Source organism: Hemiscyllium ocellatum, chromosome 21 (assembly GCF_020745735.1).
Source record: "Hemiscyllium ocellatum isolate sHemOce1 chromosome 21, sHemOce1.pat.X.cur, whole genome shotgun sequence".
Taxonomy (NCBI): Eukaryota; Metazoa; Chordata; class Chondrichthyes; order Orectolobiformes; family Hemiscylliidae; genus Hemiscyllium; species Hemiscyllium ocellatum.
In genome coordinates, this window is record NC_083421.1 from 42,075,183 (window position 1) to 42,089,884 (window position 14,702).

Below are 14,702 nucleotides of genomic sequence, written 5' to 3' on the forward strand. Positions count from 1 at the left end.
GGGCACCTGATAGAAGTATATAAAAATTATGTGAAGTATGGATAGGGTGGATAATTGGAGTCTTTTTCCCAGGGTGGAAATGTCAAAGAGTGAGGGATAGGTTTAAGATGAGAGGGGGAAGTCTAAAAGACAAGTATCAGGAAAGGCTTTTTACACAGAGGATGGTAGGTGCTTGAATGCACTATAAGGGGAGGTGGTAAAAGCAGCTACAAAATCAATGTGTAAGAGGTGTTTAGACAGACACATGAATAGAAAGCTTATAGAGGAATACAGACCATGTGCAGGCAGATGGGATTGGTTTAGAATTCCATTATGCTTGGTACAGACATAGTGGCACACAATGGGACTCTGTCCCATTCCTCCCTTCCATTAGCCCATTAGTCCAAACTTCCTCCATGGCTCCCCTTTGACCTAGCCCTGACTTCTTACTTTTCACAAGTTTCTCTCTTATTAGCCTTCCTGTCATCCCCAAGCTAAACTTGTGAAACCCATCTCTTTCTGTGCTGTGCTGTTCTATGTTCTATGTTTGTTGCCACTCTCTCTCCATTACTTTGGAGATGCTTATCTGGAAATCTGACACCCATCAAGAGGAATTTCTTCCTCAAACTGACTGGGTAGTGAATACCTGAGTCATTACGTGTGAGAGTCTGTGCAGAAAGGGCTGGAGCAAATGAAGGTTCAAGTCACTCAAATTGTTGCTGCTGCCCATTTTTGCTGGAATCGAATTTTTCCATTGATCAGAATTTGGGTTTGAAGGAAAACATTATTCACATGGACAAAATCCAAGGTTATCAATTCTGTCTCTGCCATCTTTAATTTTTTAGAGTAAAAGAAGACCATTTAATCCAGACAAGTGCACTAAATACTTCCCTGCACAGGTCACAAAGTCTGTGGTAAATAGGAATGCTGTACCACCACTCACTAGACCAGATCTGCCCACAGTGTTTTGTGACTCAGGTGTACAGGTAACCCCAACTGCTCATGCCATAACTGTCTGGGTGTGTCACAATGGGTAATTGTAGCATAAAACTTTTCTTTAACACGATAAATGCCAACTTTTTTTCTCATTTACACTATGTCAGCAAAGCTCAACCCAACTTCTGAGAACAAATTACTATCTGATCACTTTGGCTGCGTTTTCAAAGGTAGCCATCCTGGTAGTTGATCAGGGAAACCCAATGTTCCCAGAGGGCTTGCTTCCAACAATGTCTGGAAAGGAACTCGTGGACTTCCTTGTCACGAAGGTCACCCACCATCCAAGGGATGTGTAGGGGTATTTGGGGATATTTAAAGGTGTGTGGAGATACATTGGGGTGTTAAGGGTAGGTGGGGTAAATTGGGATTGGGAGTAATTGGAGGAGTTAGAGGTGTGTGGAAGTAACTGAGGGGGTTAAGGTGTGTGGGGCAAAATGGGGATTGGGGATGGAGAATAATTGGAGGAGTTGGGGGTGTGTGGAAGTAAATGGAGGTCAGAATGAGAGTTAAATGGGAGAGTTAGGGGGATAGGAATAAATGTGGATGGGATGGGCAGGTAAATGGGGGAGTTAGGGGTGTGGTCAATGGTTCATATGAACTGCACAGGCCAAGAAACAAATGTGAGTGTTGCATTAATTCATGTATTTCTCACAGCTATTATTGCATGTTAGTGTTAAGCATAGTGGAGGCAGAAATCCTCATGACATTTAAGAAATATGTAGAAGTGCACTTGCAAAGCCAAGGCTTACAAAGCTATGGGCCAAGTGCTGGAAAATGGATTGAAATAGTTTGGTGGTTGTTTTTGATTGGTGAAATAATAGCACAGAAGCCAGTATCCTGTCACCAAGTCACCCTTTCGTTACATGGGCTCTGACCAGCCAGCTCCGAGCCAGTCCCTAGAATGAGGAAAATCTCTGAATTTCCTGTTTATAATAATATTTTATTAAACAATTTACAAAATACAGTTTACAAAAAACAGTTAACATTTACAGCTGTATACAACAGCAATTTTACAAGGGAGAGGAGCAGCAAAGCCAGGCCCCAAACCCTACCGTTCAACCAGTTTACGGGGAGATGAGGACAAACCTCATATCCCAGTTTCATATATAAAAGACAATAACAATGACATTTGTGCATAAAAAACGAATCCAGTTACATAAACAATGCAGACAATACAGACCCAGCAAGCCCCCATCCCTCTCAGAACTAGGCCTCCCCACAGGAACAACTCCTCTGGTAAAATGTAAATTTCCTGTTTATCTTTTCTTTCCTTTTTTCATTTTTTTTCTTTTTTATTTTTTTACCCAAGTGGTCCAGTGACAAGCAGTGCTCTTATACTCTTTTCTTAAATTAACCCCCGCACTACTGCCTAACTGTGGTAGTGCTTATTTATTTCCCCAGCACCCATGGTGTGTGTGTGCAAGTGCGAAAATTTCCTGTTTATATTGGTCAGCCAGGGTTCCCTGATTGGTCCAGGTTAACAATCCCAATTAATGCTGACATAGTCAATGAGATCCACCTGGCCCTCATTGCAATCACTACAACCAGCATGAACGTGATGGGCTGAGTGTCAATTTTCTGTGCTGTGGATTTCTATGACTCTATGACACTGAATTTATCAGATCTAGAATTTTTTGAGAGTCCAATGTATGCAATGCAGTGATGCAGTAGTCCACCCTTTACACTATCATTTGTATGGATTCAAATTCCACAACTGCTTTCTATTCATTTGATGATTCTTCATTTGCCTCCACGGTAAATAAATTCTGCCCTCACAGTTCATATGAAGAACAACTTATTTCCTTAAATAAAATTCAGATCATGCGGGAAGTACTCAGCAGTTCTGATAACATCCGTGGACATTAAAACAGTTAATCTTTCAGATTCACGATCCTTAATCAGAACTGAGGCATCTTAAGGGCTAGGTAAAAGGTGGAACAGAATGCAAGGTCTTGCATAGCACAAAATAAAGCAAGAGATTAAATCATTAAAAGCATTACTATACAAGGTAAAGAGAAACATAAATGTGTTCAAGGGAGGTGGAAAGGAGGGAACAGGGACGATCACAGGAGAAATGCTTGAAAATAAATCATTTCCAATATCTCATGATTGTCCTCTTGACAAAGACAGATGTAAACGATGGAACTCATCATTGCCTCCAATGTGCCACCTCAGATTTCAGCTGGAGAGAGTATTTGAAGAGAAGACCTGAAACAAAGGTCACAGTTCACTAGACAGCAGAGATCTCAAGCTGCTATAAGCTTCAGAGACTTAGATGACCTAAAGCAGGCACCTCCACATTCTGGAGATGTATCACAGAGCTCTCTTTACAAAATCCTCCACACCTAGTGCCAAGAAAAGTGGGGCAACAGCAATGTCCTAACACAAATTGAACTACTGCTTTGAGGGTCTGATGTGAGATACACTAATGACATGTTGAGCTGGTTTCAAGTAATTCATATCTCAATGCTGGGCACAATGGCTTGGGAGAATCACATGGGAGCCATTGTCACCTAGTACACTGTGGTCTTATCCTTTGAAACCCTGATCTTCACAAACTCCTATCCTCAGTCAGCTGATTGCCTCCAATGTTGAATGTCATTGTCTATGTCTGGTTTTGTCGACAGGAGGCCCCTGAGATATGGAAAGTGTCCTCCTCCATGGTGGGGAGGGCCAACCTGAACTGGATGATGCCTTTGCAGAATACCTGCATTCAGTGGGTAGTTGTGTCTCTGAGCTCCCAGTTACTTGTCATTGTAATTGTTTACTCCAGGTGCACTCTGTCCACTGCCTCCTCCATTGTTTGAATGAACCTTTTCTGAATGTGGATGTTGCTGGTTGGGCTAGCATTTATCACCATACATGAACAGTGAGCTGCCTCTTTTAAGTAATACACCCACAGTGCTATTTGAAAGGCAGTTCCAGGATTTTATCCCAGAGACTTTGAAGGAATGGTGAAATATTTCTATGAATGTCTTGGAGAGAAATATGTAAGAGGTGATGTTCCTATAGATCACCTGCCCTTGTCTTTCTAGATGGCACTGGTCATAGGTTTGTAATGTGTTGTTGGAGGAGCCTTAGTGAATTACCGAAGTGCACTTTGTAGATGGTATTCACTGTTGTTCCTGTGAACACGGAAAGTGGTGGATGGGGCACCAGTCAATTGGGATGCTTTGTCATAAGTTTGAGAAATAGAACCACATCTTTCATTGAGTCACTTGACAGCCTTGAGAACTCAACACTGAATTCAACAATTTCCAATCATGGCCTCTTGTTGTAGAGTGTCAGCTGTTGCTGATAATTCAGCTTTTCATGTTTGCATTTCTAACTGTTGCTAAATCTCTTGTATCTGCCAACCTGTCAAAAGATCTCTCATTTTAATTTGTGCTCCTCTTCCCAACCCAGCAGCTTTCCCTCCCCTGTTTAAGAGCTGTTGCATCTCATGAGAACTCAGTTACAACAAAGAGTCACTCGCCTGAAATTTTAACACTTCTGTCTGGCAATAGGTGCTGTCAGAGTTGCAAAGTACTATCTGCGTTTTCATTTTGTCATTTCAAATATCCAGCAGCCACAAATCATCTCTCAACTGAACATCGACAGGAGATTCTGGGCGCAGGGCCACTGCTGTGGGGGAATTCTAATAGAATCGTAAAATCCCTTCAGTGCAGGTAGATGCCATTCAGCCCATCGAGTTTGCACCAACCCTCCAAAGAGCACCCCACCTTATCTCAGTAACCCTACATTTACCATTAGGTTAAACCACCTAACTGCACTCTATGAGGTAATTTAGCAGGTGACTCTGGAGTTGTCATACGCTGACTATTGAACTGTAATTCCATTAAAAGAGAAATGCAATGGGAAGTATGGTTTTCCACAAACAGCACTTGTTTAATGTTTTGCACACTCTCAAATTGCAGCAGAGACTACTTGTGCTTAGGTAGTAGCGTTGGTTTCTGTACAGTACCTGTGCAGTCAGATTGCAGCACTAAGCTGGTGAATAACAATGCAAGTAACGATACAATTTGTCTGGGTGCTCCATTGCCACCTCTATCATTCCTTAGATGCTGTACTTCACCAATGTGCCATCTTCAAACTGACTCACTACATTGTTTATGATGGACGTTCCTACACTTGCACATATAGTAAGTGGAATGAGTAATATAAGGTATTGTGAGGCATTTAGTTCTTCAGTGGAAAGGGGAACTGCACAAAGTTTTTGGGATTAGAAGGGAAGGAAGGTTACTTTCTTCAAGCACAGGTTACTCAGTGATAGACTGTGGCCTTAGAATCCCAATTCCTGTGACTATCCACCCCCTTCTCCCAAAGATACAGGCCCGATTTTCCCATTACACTATCACCAGGCAGGAGAAAGGAGCCAGTTCCACTAGAGATTGGTCCACTTGCTGTATCTTCAATCCTGCCTTATTATTGAACTGTTCTCCATTGCGGAGGCTTCTCTTCTGTCACACGTAAAGGTTACCCTCCTTCTGGGTCCAAGTCCTGCATTAATACGCAGCAGGGGTTCTCATGCTTGTATCACTTTTGTCAACAAGCTTTCTCCTGGTTTTCTGTGTGAATAAAACCTTCTCTTGAAATCATGTCTTTACGTTCTGCTGCTGTGTAAGAATTCCTACTCTCCACACTCAGTGAGTGACTGCCAGACAGCAGTCCAATTTCAGGCTGGGAGAAAGCCATGGGTAAATTATTGAGGTGACCCTGGAAGGTCAAGAGAGATCACATGCTCTTCTTGCGTGCAAGCCAAAGGTCTGTAAAGCGTAACGTGGGTCCTTGGATTACCTAACTAGCTCTTGCAAGGGCCTCTTATCTTTTATCTTAGTTTCAAAGATCCAAAATTTCAATCTTGAATCCTGAACAGACTGCAAAATGCAAACTGCCAACCATCATGATAGATTGCATGGAGAAACAACAGCACCCTCTGGAGGTGAAACTGTTAAATGTAAGCAGCAGGCTGTATAAACACAGCTATAGATAATGCAGCTGCAAATGTGTTGCTGGTCAAAGCACAGCAGGCCAGGCAGCATCTCAGGAATAGAGAATTCGACGTTTCGAGCATAAGCCCTTCATCAGGAATAAGAGAGAGAGAGCCAAGTAGGCTATCTGCAGACCTCATTTTTTTACTTATAGATAATGCATTACAGAGGAGGTAAGTTTATAATTTCTTTTTCTTTGAATAGATGTGGGTTTCACTCACATTTATTGCCCGTCTCTAATTGTCCTTGAGGGGTTAGTGAAGAGTCGCCTTCCTGAACCACTATCGTCCACCTGTTTCAGGCATATCCTATTAGGAAGGGAGTTGCAGAATTTTGACCTCCTGGAGGTGAAGGCCTCAGTTGAAGCTGGGGTTTATATTGGTTTTTCTCCTATTTGACTCTTCTGCAGCTGTTTGGCAAAATTAAGTGGCTTTCTCAGCCACTCAGTGGGCGTGTAGGAGTTAACTACATAGCAGTGGATCTGGAGTCACATCTAGGCTAGACCAGGTAAGGAGAGCAGATTTTCTTCCCTAAAAGAACAACATTGGTGACACAGATGTCATTTTTTTAATGACACTTGACAAGTTTCAAATTGGGACTGGCTTTTAATTCTGGATTTTTCAATTAGTTAAATGTAAATTCCTCTAGCTGCTAAGATAGGTGAACCCACCCATATTTCTGGATTACCAGGCAGCAATTAGATCAAAATACTATTGCTTCCCACTAATTGATTAGATTAGATTAGATTAGATTACTTACAGTGTGGAAACTGGCCCTTCGGCCCAACAAGTCCACACCGACCCGCCGAAGCGCAACCCACCCATACCCCTACATTTACCCCTTACCTAACACTACGGGCAATTTAGCATGGCCAATTCACCTGACCTGCACATCTTTGGACTGTGGGAGGAAACCGGAGCACCTGGAGGAAACCCACGCAGACATGGGGAGAACGTGCAAACTCCACAAAGTCAGTCGCCTGAATCGGGAATTGAACCCGGGTCTCAGGCGCTGTGAGGCAGCAGTGCTAACCACTGTACCACCGTGCTGCCCACAAATTGATCTATTGACATACTTAGAAATATTTAAGATAATGCTATGCCACCTTACAGTTGCTTGCATTTAATTCTATTCAGAATTCAATATGTTGCTTCAACTTTATAGTAATCTGAGCCTCCTGCTACTGCTGCTTTTTTGGACTGAGCTTCACAACTCTTGGCTTTATTCACTTGCTTTAATAGCTTTTGGATTGAAATAGGCTTTGTTTTGGGCTGCCGATCTGTTAATATTTTTGAGTTATGTAGGGTTTTCCTGTGACCAACACCTTCATCACCACTTTTCATCTCGATTGGAGTCTTGACTGAGCATCAATAAGCCGACTTATCTGCACCTCTGCTGCTAGTTTTTAATTATATGATAATTCTCTGGATCCCATTTGTTGTGGATTCTGTTCTATTATACCTGAATGACTTTTGCCATCCTACTTTCCACAAACATCCTTCAGAATCTTCCAAATCCTTTGTTTCCTCCTAAATTAATGAGATCCTACCTCCTCTGTCAATTGTGACTCCAACAGGGAGAAGATGCCCTTTGCACCGAAGATCCCTCTGTATATCAATGTTCCTAAAGTATAGTATACTTTCCTCTTGTATTTGACCTGTTAAAATCTACCATCTCACAATTAGCCGGATTAAACTCCATCTGCTATTTCTCTGTCCAACCTTTCAACTGACCTACATCCTGCTGTATCTTTCGCTAACCTTCCTCACTATCCACAATGCCACCAATTTTCGCGTTGACTGCAAAATTACTAATAAGACCATTTACATTTTCATTCAAATCATTTACATATACAGGACGACCCCCGTATCCGCAGAATCATTTCCTGCGGCCCGAACACAAAAAAGGGAACGTACCCAGAACCAGGAAACAGAAGGCTGTCAGGAAGGTACATTTTACATTTAAATGAATGGGCTCACTCCTATCGGTGGCTACGGCCTTCCGCGGGTACAGGGGAACTACTGTATTATAAACAGTAGGTACCAGTACTGATCCTTATGGTATCTCACTGATCACAGACTTTCAGTCAGAAAAACAACCCTCCACTACTACTCTCTGACTTCCATGACCAAGCCAATTTTGTATCCAACTTGTTACTCACCATGGATTCCAATGCGACTTAATTTCCAGGACCAGCCTGCCATGAGGGACACGTTGGTTGCTGATTTTATCCATTGATTCCATTGCCTCTCCTTCTTCCCTCCAGTCCCAGTTTTTTTTTCTCTCCACTTTGCTCTCATTATTCACAGCAAGTCCTCGTTCAGTTTATTCTGAAATGAAATCCATACTGTGTTTCCCTGACCACATGTTCACTGCACTTCACCATGCTGGCTGAGATTCTAAATAATTCCCTTTCCATAGGTACTTTCCCATTTCCGAACTACTGTTCTCACTGCCTTCCTTCAAACACCAACCCTTGATCCCCCGATTTTGCAAACTGCTTGTTACTATTCCTCCAAGGGCAGTGGGTGTCACTGGTTGGGCCAGTATGTATTGCCCTGGAGAAGGTGATGCTGAGCTGCCACCCAGTCCTTACGGTGTGGGGACACCCACAGGCAATACAAGTGAGTGGCTTGCTAGGCTATTCCAGGGGCCAGTTAAGAGTCAACCACATTATTGTAGCTTTGGAGTTACTTGTTGGTCAGACCAGTTAAGGATGACAGATTTCCTTTACTAAAGACCATCAGTGAACTGAATGGGATTTTATGATAGGTGACTTTGAACTGAATTTTGTCATATTTTGGCAAAAATTTCATTTTCATTGAGATTCACGGAGGGTTTTTCTTCACAAGGTTTAGCAAGATTTACCATCCCAACTCACCAAACCTCTGTGCTGCCCTTCACGTCTGATAGCAGCCCACTACTCCCACTTGTTGTACTCTCCATTTTGCAGCAACATGTCCACCTCTTTAACGAGCTCTGCTGACAATCAGGCCTAGCTGTTAGACTTTGTGTCTATGTTAAAAGGCAAGCCAAGACAGACATAAGTGATCCTGTGATCATCCAGAACTGTGCTAAGTGAGTGAGCACTAAGTGAGCAAGTGAGCAACCCTGAACTGCAGCCTGGTCCAAAGCATGAGCTAGGTGCATGTCCTTTCACACAAAGTAGTTGCAGCAATTTTCCAATGCTAGCTGCTGGTGTGCTCCAAAGTGCAGCATTGGAGTGCAGAAATAATCTGTAAATGGATTGGAATTGTGTCATAGAGTCATAGAATCATAGAGATGTACAGCACGGATGCAGACCCTTTGGTCCAACTCATCCATGCCGACCAGATATCCCAACCTAATCTCATCCCATTTGCCAGCACTCGGCCCAGTGTCACGAGGCTATGGTGTGGTTGTTCCACATCAAATGCTAGTGTCCTTAGATAAAGGGTAACCTCTAACCATACAGCGTACATTGGTGCTGGGTGTCCAAGATGGAAGTGCAGAAAAACAAGTGGTTATTTGGAGTCACCAGGTATCCACTCAAACTTTGAATTCTTGGCATTGAGTTTCTATTTAAAAGGTGGTAAAACAGGAGAATGTATATTAATGAGATGAGATTAAGCCATCAGGATGATCATGAGCAACGATCCCTGTTAATAGGCCTTTCACTACTCATTCATGAGAATCTCATCTTAGCTTTTGGAATTTAGTTGGGAAAAGGGATATATTGCCTTTACTGTTAAGAAAAGCCTCACTTGACTTCTCACATGATGCTTCCAATTTTTTTCTCCATCCTCCTTGTCTTTCATTATTGTAGAATTGATGTAAAATCAGATCAGCCATGATCGTATTGGATGGTGGAGCAGGCTCAAAGGGTCAAGTGGCCTGCTGTTGTTCCAACTATTAGGTTGGCTTTTAATTCCAGATATTTATTGAACTGGAATTTCACCATCTGCCCAGGTGGGATTCAGGCCCCTATCTGGGGTTTTTGCCTGGGGTTTCTGAGATCAATGGTTCACTGGCATTACCACTACGCCCCTGCCTCCTCCATCTCATCTATAAATTACTTTCCTTTCTGAAAGTTTTATCCAACTGGCAATCGGAATAATAGCACATGGTGTAACGTGAGATTTAAGCAATGGACAGTCCAAAGATCATGAAGCAAGGATTCTTTATTCCACTGACATCAAGTCTTTAGAGACTTGAAGGGAAGTTAAGGTTTAGCAAGATAAAATGGGTATTTACTTGGCAATAACCTGTAGCTCACATCTACTTAAGGAAATTCTTTGACCAGAAAGCGGTCTCACGGAGAGAGGAAGAGACAGACAAAGATACGCTAGAGAGGGGCACCTGGGCTGCTCAAGCTCCCCTGCTTGGTGCCCTCCCTCACCATTGTCACCTCCTGGGGACACAGGAAGTATTACTTACAGCTGGTTGACATGGCTCAAGGTACACTCAATATTGAGGCTTGTGTTTGCGTTTCATTAGCATTCAGCTGGCAAGATATAGGCAGCAGTAATTTTAGCTTCTACACAATTCAAACAGACTAAACTATTATTGAGGTAATCAAGAATACCCATCATCAAACATTTTAATATAAACCAATGCTTTGGTATAAAGACCGTCATTTAAAAATGCATCTCTATCTCTTTAGTCAGTAATGTGCAAAATTATCACGTAATCATGAATATATTGTAAGTCATTCATACATTTTACCCTGCAGTTCATGGAAGTACAACAGTTAACATGAATGTCACAATCCTATGTTCCCATCATGTTCTACAAGTAGAAACATGCTTAAAATGAAAATATTGCTTTAATCTAAGGCAAGAACAACTTTAATAAAATTAATTATTTAACCTCTGGCTCCAGTCAGCTGGGTAGGTGTGTCCCATTTTCATGAGGTATGGTGCTGTTCCATGTTGTAAGACCGATAGATATTTATCTACCTAGAATGATGAAAAACCACTGACTCAAAAATGAACAAACAAAAATGAACACCTTGCCAGAGCAGCACAGTGGCTCAGTGGTTGGCACTGCTGCCTTACAGCACTAGGGATCCCAGTTCAAATTCACCTTTGGGTGACTGTCTATGTGGAATTGGCAAGTTCTCCCTTTGTCTGCGTGGGTTTCCTCCCACAGTCCAAAGTTGTGTAGATTAGGCAGATTAGCCATGCGAAATTGCCCATAGTGTCCAGGGATGTGTAGCCTAGGATGCTACACATGCAGAAATAGGATAGGAGGTGGGATGCTCTTTGGAGGCTGACTGTGGACTTGATGGGCCAAATGGCCTGCTTTCATATTGTAGGGATTCTAAAGAATTCTGGCCCTTAGGTGAGGAAAACCACCTTTAAACATGTAAAGTTGTTTCATATTCAAAGATGTTGTGAAACTTGAAAGGATTCAGAAAAGATTTACAAGGATGTTGCCAGGGTTGGAGGATCTGAGCTATAGGGAAAGGCTGAACAGGATGGGGCTGTTTTCCCTGGAGCGTCGGAGGATGAGGGGTGACCTTATAGAGGTTTACAAAATGATGGGGGGCATGGATAGGATAAATAAACAAAGTCTTTTCCCTGGGGTCAGGGAGTCCAGAACTAGAGGGCATAGGTTTAGGGTGAGAAGGGAAAGATTTAAAAGGGACCTAAGGGGCAACTTTTTCACCCAGAGGGTGGTACGTGTAAGGAATGAGCTGCCAGAGGAAGTGGTGGAGGCTGGTACAATTACAACATTTAAGAGGCATTTGGATGGGTATATGAATAGGAAGGGATTGGAGGGATATGGGCCGGGTGCTGGCAGGTAGGACTAGATTGGGTTGGGATATCTGGTTGGCATGGATGGGTTGGACCGAAGGGTCTGTTTCCATGCTGTACATCTCTTTGACTCTATGACCAACCCTTTTAATTTTGTAGTTCTCTTTGGTGTGGGCATATTTCCAAAACCCCTAGGTGATTTTGTTTTGTGCTGTGTCTGAACATGCTCCTTTACAAAATCACTGCTTTGTTGATATATAACTTTAAGTGTCTTTCAAAAAATACTTGAGTATTTTTCCTGGCATGATTGCTTTAATAGTTGTTTGAAAGTTAACTTGATAAATATCATGAGTCAGTTAGGAGTGTAGACAGATTTTTTTCCTGTCCCACACCTCCACAAGCCACAACAAAATTTGAATTTGTGGGGGAAGGTGCTGCTGTCAATTTAGATATACTAGACTACACCTAGATGAAGATCACAAACATGTCATCCAGGTTCTCTTAGTTAAAAAATAAAGAACAAATTTAATGCAAAAAGAAATCACTCATGCAAAAATTATCTACGGAATGATTAAAACATGCAAATACATCCAAATGCCCTTCTTGAAAAACAACACACATGCACGCACATATATAAATGCACATACACACACACACACACACACACACACACGTATGCACGCATGAGGGACATGGCCTTTTCCCCAGGGCAGGGGAATCCAAAACTAGAGGGCATAGGTTTAAGGTGAGAAGGGAAAGAATTAAAAGGGACCTATGGAACACCTCTTTCATACAAAGGGTGGTGCATGTATGGAATGAGCTGCTAGAGGAAATAGTGGAGGCTGGTACATTACAACATTTAAAAGGCATCTGGACGGGTATATGAATAGGAAGGATTTAGAGGGATACTGCCAAATGCTGGCAATTGGGACTAGGTTAATTTAGGATATCTGGTTGGCAGGGACCAAAGGACCTGTTTCCATGCTAATGTCCTTTAGGGAAGCAAACTGCCAACCTTACCTGATTTGACATTCATGTGACTTCACCTACAGCTTTATAGTCAGCTCTTATCAGTCCTCTGGGCATTTAGGGATGGGCAATAAATGCTGGCCGAGCCAGTGATGCCCTCCTCCTGTGAATGAATTTTAAAAACACTCTAATTTCTCACTGAAATGTCTTTCCAATACCTCGTTGGCCTGTTGAAGCAGCTTAAGACTTCTTTCCAGCTCTGAAAACCTGGAAATTTTGACAGCTTGGGAATTTCTAACTACTCTCACAGCGATGACTCTGACAAAGTAACAATCCCTTCACAGTATAGAGACTTCTACAAACTCAAAAGCTGCCTTTCTGTCAGAATGACATCTTCTGAACACAATCTACTAATGAACCTTGATCATCAGTATCTGTATCATGAAACTCAACTTTGTAAACATTCGGCAGTTAATTGGCCAGGTAAGTAAATGAGTCATTTAACTTAAGTCACATGCCTTCTTGAAAAAGCTATCCTTATAGTCTGCTGCCCAAAATAACTTTCTGATCTTTGTTTAAAAAAAAAGAGACTTTTACAGTGCCAAAAACTGAAGTCTGTTTTTCTTCCAGTTCCCAAATAACAACAGTATCCTACAAACATACTTCACAGTAACATTATGGATATTGCACCATAGAAACTTACAGGATAGGTGTGAAAGTAAATCATTCAGTCTCTCCAGGCTGTTTTGCCATTCAATAAGGTCATGGATCATCTGCTTGCATTTAGAATTCCACTTTCACATCCATCCCACTAATCTTTGATTTCCTTGCCAAACAAGAATCTATCCACTTTTGCCTTAGAATCACCAATGACCCCCAATTCCCCTGCCTTCTGTGGGAGAGAGTTCCACGTCTTCTGAGAGAGAAAATTTCTCCTCATCCCTGTTTTAAAGGGCAATACTTTTTGTTTAAGAGTGTCTCTCATTCTGAACTCCCCCACAACAGTAAACATCCAAACAACATCCAATCTAGGAAAAGCATTCAGGAATTTATAAATTTCAATCCCTCACTGGTCTAACCTCTGGTGAAAACAAACACAGCCCGTCCAAACTATCCTCATAAGACAATCCCCTCATCCAGGTATCAATTTAGTAAATGTCCTTTCAACTGCCTCCAATGTATTTACATCCTTCTTTGAACAAGGAGACAAAAACTGCACACCAATGTTTAACTGAAGTATAGCATGCTATTATAGTCAATTCTCCACATAATATAAAGGATTGCATCCCATTAGCCTCCTTAGTTACATGCTGTAGCTGAATCCTTACTTTTTGTGAATCATCCTCTAGATCCCTCTGCACCTCAGGATTCAGCAGTTGTTCTCCATTTAAGTAAAACTCCGCTTTCTTATTCTTATTGCCAAAGCAAACAAATTCACATTTTCCCACATCATTCCCACCTGTCACTCGCTCAAGCTATCTATTATCTTTCTGAAAATTCCTTATGTCTTATTTCCTACCTATCATTAAGATGTGAAGCACAACACAATCCAAATTTAAATAATTTCAGCTCATCTGACTCAAAGTACATTTATTTTAACAATTTCTTTTGACCAAAGAAAGCAGGCTCAATCACGCAAATGTGATGTCACAATCTGCCATTTTGAATTTTTAAAAATGTATCATTGTTCATTTTGCAATATGTAGTCACTCAGGCTGACATTTCAGTGCATTACAGAAGTACTGTATTGTCAGAGGTGTGTACTTTTAAAGTGACTCTTCTCCATTTTCCCTCTCAGGTTGATGTCATTCTGAAAGGCAATTGGAGATAATCAACACATTGGTTTTATGTTGGCCATGCATCTTATGATAACGTTGGCTTTTCTACCATCTCTCACATCCTATTAAATAATTTTAAAACATGTAAGGAAATCCATTGGCATTAATCAAGGAATAGCATGAGCAGTCTCCTGGTATACCCAAACTGCCATATATTCCAGACTCAACATCCCTAAAATTGAGTATCCATA

The 14,702-nt window shown here is 41.8% G+C and overlaps 1 long non-coding RNA gene across 1 annotated transcript in view; it reads left to right on the forward strand.

The window, feature by feature from the left end:
• The window catches only part of LOC132825680 (uncharacterized), a 94,136-nt gene that overhangs the window by 22,243 nt on the left and 57,191 nt on the right, over positions 1–14,702 (forward strand). The gene's annotated exons all lie outside the window — the stretch shown is intronic.